The sequence below is a fragment of the Nelumbo nucifera genome, chromosome 3 (assembly GCF_055504915.1).
Source record: "Nelumbo nucifera cultivar China Antique chromosome 3, China Antique-T2T, whole genome shotgun sequence".
Taxonomy (NCBI): domain Eukaryota; kingdom Viridiplantae; phylum Streptophyta; class Magnoliopsida; order Proteales; family Nelumbonaceae; genus Nelumbo; species Nelumbo nucifera.
Window position 1 is genome coordinate 65,320,600 of NC_142651.1, and position 13,366 is coordinate 65,333,965.

A 13,366-nucleotide genomic window follows, 5' to 3' on the forward strand; every position below is an offset into this window, starting at 1 on the left:
TAAATATTACATTCCATGAATTTAAAGTTCCATCAATATTGTAGGAATGTCCAAATGGGAAAAAGTAGAATGTCACAACAAGAACCCACCAACGAACATGCTCATTTGTGCAAGAGAGATAAAAAGCCACTAATATCAAGTGATCTACCTCAAGAATTCAAAGAGGTATTGTTAGCACCCAATTTTTGTTCAGTACCTTCACTCTACCTCTTTATATTTCAAAAATGTCAAATACAATAAGTGCCAACTGTTGGGGTGGCTGGTCCCAGCCGCCAAGGTGAGACCCAAGGCACATGCAGTGTGGGATTACTTGACCCCTTGAACCGGACCAAATTTCCAGTGTTGCCCTAGACCTTAGAGATAGATGGGCAAAACTGGAAAGTTATACCCAACCCTTAGACCTGATGATGGTACTGCACTAGGTGTCGGATTAAGCTGTCTTTGATATGCCAATTAGTGAGATCCTTAGCGGGGGTCAAAACCTGGGTATGTTGGGACAGTCTGAGAATTCATCTGAGTGGGTGATCATAGTGACGGGATCAGCCCCTTTGTCGGACAAAGGTAATGATCGGGAATGCACTCTCTCTGAGAGAAACCAAACTGCCGGCAGTTGATTTCAATCATTGGAATTTTGTTTTGCAAAATTTATATATGATATATAGATATGTACGGTTTCAAAACGTTTGCAAATGGTTTTAATTCCCGGGATCCATGTGAGTAGAGAGTGCAACACTGTTCCTTGCAGCCGAGAGAGATGTCCTCTCTTGTTGGGCAATGCTTGATCATTATGGGCTGCGAGGTTAAGTGTAAGGCCATTTGGGATAATAGAACACTGATTACTCAATGGGCCAGAAGCCCATTTCGAACTGGGCTGATATGATCACCAACTTATGGGGCGGTTCTGAGAGTAGGGTTAGCTGATAGGATGGGGTTTTGGCCCTATTCACTCTTAGAGACCAGACTCAAATATGATTTGATTCTAATAACCTCCTGATAAGATCAGGAGTAGGCTAACCTAATCTACAGATAGGATTAAGATTATCCCCATCCAAATACAGATTTGGATTGGGATAACTCCTAATAGGATTAGGGGATTCTTGATCAACAAGAAAGGAGGACACCCAATCAAGAATTATTAGAATTCGAACCTAGGGTTTTCAGAGGCATTATTTTGAAAGACTGAGATAGGATCTCATTGTCTCTAAGCTGGAAACTGCTTCTACGCCAATTTAGCATTAGGGAACTCCTCCAGCCGCCACCACCTGCTGCATAGTTCGATCTTCACTGAGAAGGGAATCAAGAAATCAGTTCTTAATATTAGTTTTTGCTGAAAAACTGATCGAGTTCGGTTCTCATTGTTTCCAGAGGACTCTTCTGAAGAATTCGGTGTGTAGGACGCACTCTGTTGGTTCCGTTCCACAGTTGCTGTGTCATCTTCAGCAGGAGCGGATCTTGGTGTCTTCTCTGGGTGTGAACACCAAATTTGGGAGATATTATTTCTCTGGATCAGGTATAATCCCTCCCTTGTCTTTTGGTTCAGATCTGGTTCGGTTATGGTTCAAGTAGGATCCTTGAATTTTGATTCTAAAATCAGGGAATATGATTCCCTGTTGGAAGAAAGTGGGAAATTTTTGAAATTCGCCCTACCCAATTCTGGAATATTTGGCGCCCATACGATGGATTCCACCATTCTTTCAGTGGTATCAGAGCCACAAGTTTGAATCTTGAACCAAGAAAATCATATATGAACCTGCGCAAATGGGCAAAAGCTGTTCTACCAGGATTTGCGCAGATTGTTTTCTTTAATTCAAGAAATCGTTTCTTGTTGAGGGCGATTGGTCTGAAATTAATTTTATTAAATCTGAAATTTATTTTGAATTGTTCATTATTTATTTCTTGATTTAATGGACTGTTTGTACCTGGAGATCGAAGTGCAGCACTGGCGCAGATTGTCTGCGCATTCTTCTTTTAATTTCTATTCCATTTGGTCTATAAAATAATTTTTTTTATTTTTCTAGACTGAATGTATAGGATTTGATCAAGAATGTAATTAATTACTAGAAATAGGATTTTTGTAATTTTTTTTTATTTTCTTGATTGGAGAAGGCGGCGGCATTGGAGATTAGCAGATAGAGGGATCGTTTTCTACGTTTTGCAGTTTATGAAACTGCAACCCTAGTGACTAACCTTTGTTTTGTAGGTGGTGCGAACAGTCCATGTCTGATTTATGATTGTCTAAAAATCAGAAATATTAATTTAAGATCTTTCTTGAAATAATTCTTGAATTAAAAATCAGTTCCAGACCATCTCGGACTAGATTGGACCAAAACTGTTTGGACTGAATCTAGGGTTCGAAAGGAGACTGTTTCAATCCAGTTTTCACATATTTTAAAATCCAAAACTGATGTTCAATTGAAGGGATTAATTCGGCCCACCTGTAAAGCCCAGTTTTAAAGGGTTAAAACTACAAAAGCCCACTCTTGTGAGAAAAGCTATATGGGCCGAACTACCAATTGCAATTCAGACGACATTAATTGTTAATGTTATGGATTTTAATTGGGCTGTTCAATGGGCTTTACAGTAGTTAATTGATTGGATCAATTCTTCCATTGCATGTGATGTGTGGATGTATGATGTGCTATGACCATGGGCCATAAGCACTTGGCCCATGATGAATCGTTAGTGGCTCTTGCGCACACCATGGCTGAATGCACATCATTGCCATGGTGTCCCTTAAGTTCATTGGATGACCCCTCCTTGCATGGTGGGCCCCACAACCCTGAAAAAGGAAGCGTGCGGAAACCCTAGCCGATTTAGGCCCACCACAAATCTAACTTTATGAAAGTCAGTGGGAGCCACTCTGGTTTGACCTATGTTAACTAGGGCGTAATTTTGTTCCCTCCAGCAAATATGAGTGCATGTGATAGGGAGATCCATATGATGGACTCTCTAAAGGTCTTTCGTCATTAGCACAATGATGGGTCCATCAGTAATGAGGAAACACACCATAAAATTGGGCTATCCATTTGCTGTTGGATCTGTTAGAGTGTTTCATAAGATTGTAGGGGCGTCATAAATAGATGTGGGAGGGGTTTCACTAGAAAATGGGAATTCTCTCACGGTACCTTACCATAACCTGAATATGATGGGTGAGCACTCACTGGACAAAAAGGTTTACCTGAAAACGGCTTTGAACCTTGTCTAACAGAGGCCAAAGGGAAACTCATACGATGAGTGGATATGATCCGTCACAGAAAGGTGGTGGGGTTATGCAGCTGAAACCATTGGATCCATGCACCCTATGTGATTTCCCACGTTTCCAAAGACATTTCGCCATCTCCGTCACTAAGAGAGGAGGGAAATCTCAGAGATGAACAAATGGGAATGAAGCATAAATTAAAAGCCATATCTATGTAGGTAACATGAATCAAACTAAAGGTTGTGGACTAATGTTCTACTGTTTTACTAGAAAATGGAAAACGGACAATTTGCTAAGTTGCTTAACGACAACAAACTTAAGGGCCCAAACTATGCCAACTAGTACAGAAACCTTATGCTGGTCCTGGCTTCAGAAAAACTGGATAAGGTGGCTAAAAATCCTGCTCCGGATCGTCCGGGGGACAAGGCTTCTGAGGCCCGAAGGAGAGAATACCAAGAATGGGAGGATAAAAACTCCCTGGCCCGCTACTATATCATAGCCTCTTTGGACAATCCGATACAGAGGCAGTTTGATCAGATCAAACTCGCCAAAGACATATTGGATAGTCTGAAGACTATATACGAAGAGCAGAATCGTTCTACTCGATACGAAGAGCAGAATCATTCTACTCGACAAAAGGTCTTGAAACAGTTCATGACCACGTAGATGACTAAGGGGCAGCAAGTGCATGACCATTGTCTTCGGATGATGAGCTACATAAACAAGCTGGAGGCCCTTGGTTCCGGGCTAGATCTGGTCACACAGATCGGTGTTGTTCTCAACTCTCTGCCTCCGTCCTTCAACCCGTTCATAATGAATTACAATATGGACAAGTTGAATGTCAGTGTCCAAGAGCTCAGCAATATGTTGCAAAGAGCTGAGGAACTAATAAGGAAGGATTAGCCGATAACCATGCTTGTTGAAGTTGGCAAATCTGGCAAGAAGAGGAAGGCAAAGAGAAAGCCTCAGAAGAAAACCACCAAATCTAAGAAACAAAAGAAAGACAAGGCATCCGATGCCTGTCACTTCTACAAGTAGGCCGGCCACTGGAAGAGGAATTGTCCCACCTACCTGGAATCTAAGAAAGGTACATTCGAAACTTGTGTCATGGAAACTAATTTATTAGTGACTTCTGTGTTTTTGTGTGTTGACTCTGGGGCTTCAACTCATGCATGCAATTCACTGCAGGGGTTCAAAGTAAGCAAAAGGCTGAGTGAAGGAGAAGTGACACTTTACTTGGGGACTTCTGCAAGCGTTGCAGCTACGGCGATAGTAACCATAGAATTGAATTTTAGAGAAGGGATTCTTGTACTGAAAGATTGTCTTTATGTACAAAATCTGAGAAGAAATTTGATTTCCGTTTCTAAACTGTGTGTGGATGGATACACTGTCTCTTTTAGTAATGTGATTACTATCAAAAGGAACAACAAATTCATCACATGCGGGGAAATGGAGAACGGTCTCTATGTTCTACATCCTTCTCTAGAAACTAATCTAACCGAAATTACGTTGGTCGAAATCACCAAGAAAAGGACTCGTGATATGGTAAGTCCCACGTGCCTATGGCATTACCGTCTTGGCCACATCGGTATTGACCGAATCACAAGATTGGTAAAGGATGGGTCCTTTGGGTTTTCTAACCGTAGAAGACCTTCCCACTTGCGAGCCTTGCCTTAGAGGCAAGATGACAAAGCGGCCATTTAACGGTAAGCCTGAAAGATGTACAGACACACTTGACCTTATACATAGTGATGTATGTGGTCCCCTGAGTGTTAGGACATGCAATCAACACGTGTATTTCATCACTTTTATTAATGATTTCTCGCGATATGGTTACGTGTACCTAATGAGACATAAATCTGAATCCTTTGAAAAGTTCAAAGAGTTCAGACAAGAGGTCGAGAAACAGTTAGGGAGAGAAATTAAGGCCCTTCGATCAGATCTAGGTGGCGAATATCTCTCTGACGAATTCAGGTACTACTTGAAGGCCAATGGGATTACCTCACAATTGGCTCCTCCTACAACACCCCAGCTTAACGGTGTTTCAGAAAGGAGGAATAGGACATTGCTAGACATGGTCCGGTCACTTCTTACACGCTCGGAGTTACACACATCCTTTTGGGGATATGCATTAGAAACCGCAATCTACGTGCTGAATCGGGTTCCAACCAAATCAGTTCCAAAAGCTCCATATGAACTCTGGACCGGAAAGAAACCAAGTGTCAGACACTTGAAGATTTGGGGTTGTCCTGTGCACGTTAAAAGAACGAATGTGGACAAGTTGGAATCCAAGACCAGTCGTTGCCTGTTTGTAGGCTACCCAAAGGATTCAGTGGATTATCTTTTCTATGACCCAAGTGAGCAGAAAGTGTTCTGTAGTCAAAATGCCATGTTCTTAGAGACGGATTATATCTTGGACACTCATCGTCAGGAAATAGTTCTTGATGAGGAGCGCTCAAGATCAGTGGAAGATGTCCCGCAGGTTCCAGGCAGTGACCAACCTAGAACATTCACCTGGGTATCTAGGCCACCAGTCCGTTATGGTTATGACCAGGATAGTTACTTTGGAAGCCTATGACTTACGTGGAAGCTATGTTGGACATAGATTTCCCAGAAGTGGGTGGAGGCCATGAGAGCTGAGATGGACTCGATGGAGGCCAATGGACTCTGGACTCTAGTAGATCCGCCCTCCGGGGTAAAAGCAATTGGTTGCAAATGGATCTACAAGAGGAAGAAGGGCCCCGATGGTAGGATTGAGACCTACAAAGCTCATTTGGTGGCGAAAGGGTATACTCAGAAAGAAGGTATCAACTATGAGGAAACCTTTTCGCCCGTGGACATGCTTAAACCCATTAGGATCCTGCTACCTGTAGCGACATACCATGACTACGAGATTTGGCAAATGGATGTCAAAACCACGTTCCTGAATGGAGATCTTAGTGAAGATATCTACATGCAGCAGCCGCAAGGCTTCATTGCTACTGGTTAGGAACACATGGTATGTAAACTTAATAGATCCACTTATGGACTTAAGTAGACTTCTAGGAGTTGGAACATCCGTTTTCACTCTGCCGTCAAAACGTTTAACTTTGAGCAGAATCCGGATGAGTCCTGTGTTTATAGGAAGTCCAGTGGGGATAAGGTCACCCTTTTGGTGTTGTACGTGGACGATATCCTACTCATTGGGAATGATGTAGGAATGTTGACTTCAGTCAAAGTATGGCTTTCGCAGTAGTTCTCCATGAAAGATCTTGGAGATGCTTCCTATATACTGGGTCTTCGACTCTATAGAGATAGATCGAAGCGGATAATTGGATTATCCTAGGCTACTTACATTGACAAAATTGTCAAAAGGTACAGCATGGAGAACTCCAAGAAAGGAAATGTTCCTTTCAAGCATGGAGTCACTCTCTCTAAGAAGATGTCTCCCAAGACTTTTGAGGAGATTGAGGGCATGAAAGACGTTCCCTATGCCTCAGCCCTAGGGAGCATCATGTATGCCATGCTATGCAATCGCCCTGACATTGCTCAGGCAGTGAGTGTTGTAAGCATGTTTCAAGCCAACCCAGGGAAGGAGCATTGGACTGCTGTAAAGAACATACTCAAATACCTTCGAAGGACAAAAGAGTTTTGTCTGGTATTCGATGGTAGTTCAATACAGATTCTAGGGTATACTGATGCCGATTTCTAGTCAGATCCAGATGATAAAAAGTCTACATTTGGGTATGTTTTCACGATAGGATCGTGTGTTGTTTGCTGGAAAAGCAGGAAACAGGAGTCCACGGCAGCCTCCACAACCGAAGCCGAGTACATTGCTGCAAGTGAAGCTGCCAAGGAAGTTGTGTGGATGAAGAAGTTTGTTCACGAATTAGGAGTGGTTCCGTCCAGCACATCACCCATCCCGTTGTTGTGTGACAACAATGGTGCCATCGCCCAGGCTAAGGAGCCTCGGGCCCACTCGATGTCAAAGCACATCAAGAGGAAGAAACATGTACTGTAGGAGATCGTTGGTAGAGGGGACGTCCTGATTCAGAAGGTAGCATTAGCGAATAATGTGGCAGACCCATTAACTAAGCCACTCACACAGAAGGTGTTTGAGAAACATATGGAAAGTATGGGACTCCGGCTTGTACAAGATTGGACCTAAGTGCAAGTGGGAGCTGTTGGACAAATTTTGTATGCCCTTAGCTTCAATCAGTTTTGATGTACTTTTGATATTTAATGTAAATAGTTGAAGTACATGTTTGATTCATGTTGTGTGTGGTATACTTCTGTGTAAGACCCCAAAACTGGACACTTAATGAGACTTGTGTTGGTTTTAAATGTTCACAACCGTTGGATAAGTCTAGGGTGATTTATCCGGCCAAGGCCGACACTAGTGTAATGCCAACTATTGGGGTGGCTTGTCTCAGCCGCGAGGGTGAGACCCAAGGCACATGCAATGTGGATTACTTGATCCCTTGAACCAGACCAGATTTCCAATGTTGCCCTGGACCTTGGAGATAGATGGGCAAAACTGGAAAGTTACACCCGACCCCTAGATCCGATTATGGTACTACACTAGGTGTCGGATTAGGCTGTCTTTGATATGCCAATCAATGAGATCCTTAGTGGGGGTCAAAACCTGGGTATGTTGGGACAGTCTGAGAATTCATCTGAGTGGGTGATCATAGTGACGGGATCAGCCCCTTTGTCAGACAAATGTAATGATCGGGAATGCAATCTCTCTGATGGAAACCAAACTGCCGGCAGTTGATTTCAATCGTTGGAATTTTGTTTTGCAAAATTTATATATGATATATAGATATGTACAGTTTCAAAACGTTTGCAAATGGTTTTAATTCCCGGGATCCATGTGAGTAGAGAGTGCAACACTGTTCCTTGCACTCGAGGGAGATGTCCTCTCTTGTCGGGCAGTGTCTGATCATTATGGGCTGAGAGGTTGAGTGTAAGGCCATTTGGGAAAATACCTGATGGGCTAATCTTGCACCTGCCCACAGCCCTTGGGTTTTTATAAGATGGCTTGGCCCAGGGACCACTTAGTGTAAGTGTTGGGCCCATAGGGTCCATATGATGGGCTCAGGGGTTCACTGGGCTTTCTAGTGAATTCGGCTAGGCCTTGTAATAAAGGCTCGGTCGAACACATGTGGCTGGTGTGTAGATCAATGCTTGGGTCCAACGCCATACAAAGTAGCCCAATTGGGCAGTAGATCGGAAACTAATTGAGCACTGATTACTCAATGGGCCAGAAGCCCATTTCGAACTAGGCTGATATGATCACCCACTTATGGGGCAGATCTGAGAGTAGGGTTAGCTGATAGGATGGGGTTTTAACCCTATCCACTCTTAGATACCAGATTCAAATATGATTTGAATCCTGTAACCTCCTGATAAGATCAGGAGTAAGCTAACTTAATCTATAGATAGGATTAAGATTATTCCCATCCAAATATAGATTTGGATTGGGATAACTCCTAATAGGATTAGGGGATTTTTTATCAACAATAAAGGAGGACACCCAATCAAGAATTATTAGAATTCGAACCTAGGGTTTTTAGAGGCATTATTCTGAAAGACAGAGATAGGATCTCAATGTCTCTAAGCTGAAAACTACTTCTACACCAATTCAGCATTAGGGAACTCCTCCAGCCGCCACCACCTGCTGCATAGTTCGATCTTCACTGAGAAGGGAATCAAAAAATCAGTTCTTAATATCAGTTTTTGCTGAAAAACTGATCGAGTTCGGTGCTCATTGTTTCCAGAGTATTCTTCTGAAGAATTCGGTGTGTAGAACGCACTTTGCTGGTTCCGTTCCACAGTTGCTGTGTCATCTTCCGCTGGAGCAGATCTTGGTGTCTTCTCTGGGCGTGAACACCAACTTTGGGGATATTATTTCTCTGCATCAAGTATAATCCCTGCCTTGTCTTTTGGTTCAACTCTGGTTCGGTTATGGTTCAAGTAGGATCCTTGAATTTTGATTCTAAAATTAGGGAATATGATTCCCAGTTGGAAGAAAGTGGGAAATTTTTGAAATTTGCCTTACCCTATTCCGCAATCTTTGGTGTCCATACGATGGATCCTACCATTCTTTCACCTTGATCAAACATCATCCACAAACCTAAAAAACTATAACTTAGTCACACATCAATTTTCATTACTAAACTCTAGAAATCCACCGTCCATCATGCCAAGTTCCTTTCTAATGTCCCCGATCTATGCGATATCCAAATTCCAACTCCTCCAAAATCAAATCCAACATATTCATCACCCCAAAATCACTAGGAAATAATCAACTAGCGAATTCCACCACGAATCTTCAACAACCAACCGCAAAAACATTAAGATCTCATTCTAATGGCCCTGAATGATTACCAAGATCTACCATATATTTCTCAGATCAGAACCATCCACTTAACTCCTCACCATAATCCATGCCTACCTACCAAATTGTAGCTCAAAATTCCCTCGTTTACCCCCCTATCAAACCTACATCCTATTCCAACGAATCTCATTAATTAGAGACCATCATCCATCATCCCAACTTCACACAACAAATCAGACCTTACTATTGTGTTCAAAGACCGAGGAAACCCTAGCATGTCAAATCTCACGACCAAACACCACCATTTGACCGTTGAAAAAGTAAGATTCCATTTCGAACACTCTCGTTGATTGGAAAACCATAAGCTAAGACCATGATCTGAACTAAATCAATCAATCAGCACCCCTAATCAAAGATCCGTCACTCAGGATGATCAAAAGTGCCAACCTACCAAATTTCATCCCAAAATTCCTCCATTTGATCCTTGATCAAATAAAGATTATATTTCAATAAATCTCGTAAATCCGAACTTGTCAACCATGGATCTCCATCATCCTGACCCCATTTGTCCGATCAGACTTCACCATTGTGTTCAAAGACCCAAAAAACCCCAAGACGCTAAATTTCATGACTAGACTCATTCATTTGACTGTTAAACTAGAAAGATACCATTTTGACGCACCATATTAAATTGCCACATCATCTGGCCCAACTTGAAGCCTCAAAAGGGTGATGACTGATGTCAGACCCATTCTTGACCCATTAGAACAGCTGGACCAATGAAACAGAGCCTAATAAGATTAAAAATCTAAACGTACCAAACAGACCCCTACTTAAGACCAAGAAAAGACAAAACCACTTTAAAAAGTTCATCAAATTTATGTTTTTTGCCACTATCAGCCCCAAATGTGAGACTGCCATGACAGACACGCCCTCAGCTCCCATTGGCTACACAAAACCCATGAAAACCACCCTCAAATCAAAGAAAATGTTTCACCAAACAGGAAAGCTTGATTGGACACCTATTTCTTGGAAGAATCTTTGCCTATTTCAATGAAAGAACTCTGCTCAGTGACAACCATTGTAGCTGAGCGAATTTCAGACCCATCTCCCTCCATTTTTTCTATAAATAGAGGCCTAGCTCGAGCTTGGGCAAAGAAGCCTAAGAGGCAATCTGAGGAAGGGACAAAATTGAGAAAACCTGAGGGAGCCCCATAGAGAGAGAAAGAGAGAGAGAAGGGAGCTTTCTCCTAACCCATACTACCTCTTGTTCACCTGAAACTCGGAAGTAATCTAAACCCCAGATCCCAAATTCACCTCATTAATTTTCAAGCGGAAATTGCGGCAACTGAAAGCACTCCCTAGCTCAAGAACCCATTCAAAATTCGTTCTACCTCATTTTGAGCTGTTGGAAAACTCTTGTCAAGGCACATTCGGAAGGTAAGTCTTTTTTTTTTGGAGAAATGTTGGAGAACCATTGCTTGCAATTTCTTATTGATTGAGAGTAGAGGTTGAGAGGCAATGATCTTAAGGAAATCAATACTTAAGACCCGATAACATCACCTCAAAATCGGTCTTAGGAGTAGTTGAAAGCATGTTCCTCTAGATTAAAGAAATTATTGCAACCATTTCTGTTTCCTCTGAAAGAAAGTGAGCTTGGACAACTCCCATGTTGGGCTGCAACATCAGCTTGGAGAGAGGGGTGCCTAACACCTTTCCTCTCCCAATATTTTGGACCTGAAATCTCTCGGTTGTGTGCCTTTTCCATGGAGGATGGAGTCACTATCAAAGGCCTAAATCAATATTTTTTAACCTCAAAATGAGGGCCCATTTCCTCTAAAAAATGGGTGGCAACTCCAACTCTTTTGAGCCGGCCATGAGCTTTCCGGAGCTCATAGGTATCATTAGAGGAGTGATCCAAGTCCATTGCTGATCTTCCTCCTCTCTTCACCTTCTTCTTTCTTTCCCCTCCCTCTCTCTCTCTCTCCTCTTCTCTCTCCATTTGACAAAACCAATAAACTAAGGAGGTTCCCCATATATTTCCTACCCACCTTACTCTGATCAGTTTGAAGCCTAGAAGTTTAGAGAAATGAATTGAACTAGTTAGTTATGAGCTTGGAAGTTTAGTATAAGACAAATGAAAACTACTTCTGTGTTTTTCAAATAACTATTTTAGCATTGAAATTTCTAATGGAACTCCTTGAGAGAGAGAGAGAGAGCAGGGGGTGGTGGTCTTAAGAGCATAACATGTACAGAGTGATTGATAGAATCAGGCAAAATGGCCCATCATCATGACCCCTGTTATGGGGCATGTACCGTGGTTCAATTGAAATCAGCCCGAAGACCGTTAATAAGGTGATCAATTGCATTGTAGGAGTGGAATGAGTTAAGAATCCAGGACATACAAGAACTTCTAATTTGCATAATCATCTCTGTCCTATTGTGAAAAAACTAGAGAGAACTTTAATCATTTGACAAAGAATAAAGGTACAGTTGGTCAATTTCACAAAATGTAGGAATATTTTAAGTGTTTACCCTAAATTGTATTAGTTTTCCGAGAATTATAATACTACTCGTATATATGGAAACTTTGGGGCCTTTGAAAACATGGTTGGTTTTGTTTTTATATAAGTCTCCCGATTCATGGAGGCAAAAATAAGGATATAGTTGCAGGTTTATGCAAGTTATTTTTGGCTACAACCAGCAAATAGACCTTACCAACCAGCCCTTTTGCACCTTGTAGCCAAGATTCTTACTGGATTAAAATCCCTTTCTTCATATAATATGCAAAGAAATGAAATACACTTCTAATGTGGGTTAGCCTGGCCAATCCCATTGCGGGCTGGGACACCCAGCCCACTAACGTTTGACAGCGTCAGCCACAGTAGGGGAGAAGCCCTACTGTCTTTGTACTGAGCCAACCGCATGACGGTCAGACCTACCTGCCAGGATTTGCTGCCTGGCCTCATATGACCCTCATCCGGTGCGTTCATCTTCACCTACCTCTAGCCTGTTCAAGTATAAATAAGAGGTAACTCTCCCTTTAGGGGAATCCAGAACTGAGAATTCTGACACAATTCAGTCATTTACTTCCCGCACTTACCTTGCTCTAGGAGGTTCGGTGCACCCGAGGACTGTCACCAAGGCCTCGTCTGCACCCCCTCCTACTTCACACCTCATACTGACTTGAGCGTCGGAGCCTTTGCCTCAGGTCTCTACCCAAGGCCTCTGACTCTCCCTGTTTTGCAGTACCTATCTCCAGGAACCTCACCACCGAAGTGACGACCTGTAGTTCTTGGCTTCTATGGTCCTCGGAAGGAATACCTCACCTCAGTCTACGGTCTTCGTCTTCGGCTTACCTCTTCTGAGGCCTCGAAGTCTTCAGCCTATCTTTGAAACTTGGAAAATAAATTTACCTCGTTGCCCCCAGCTAATCCCTGCGGCAACAACTTCAAAAGAGCTTTTAGACATTGTATCCAAACAACAAAAAATGGAAACGGACAGATTTCTTAGCATTTTGTAAGAGTTTGAATTGACTGGACCCCAACAGAGGTCCAAATAACGAGCTTAGAGACTAAGATGGGTCCAGGCTCAGTTGGATCAAAAATCGTGTCTATGGTTGGGCTTTGGTGTGGGCTGACCTAGGCCGTCCAGTAGACATCATGAATTGAATGGATTAGATGGAATTAGCTTTGTGGAAGAGTTGAATTTGTCTTAGGACACAGTAACCAGGAACAACAGTAAACAATTGCCAATCGCTAATATCCCATATCGGATGCGAGAGGAGGATTCCACAGACACCACCCACGATAAAAGATGGTCATCAGCGATCTCAAAATCTCACG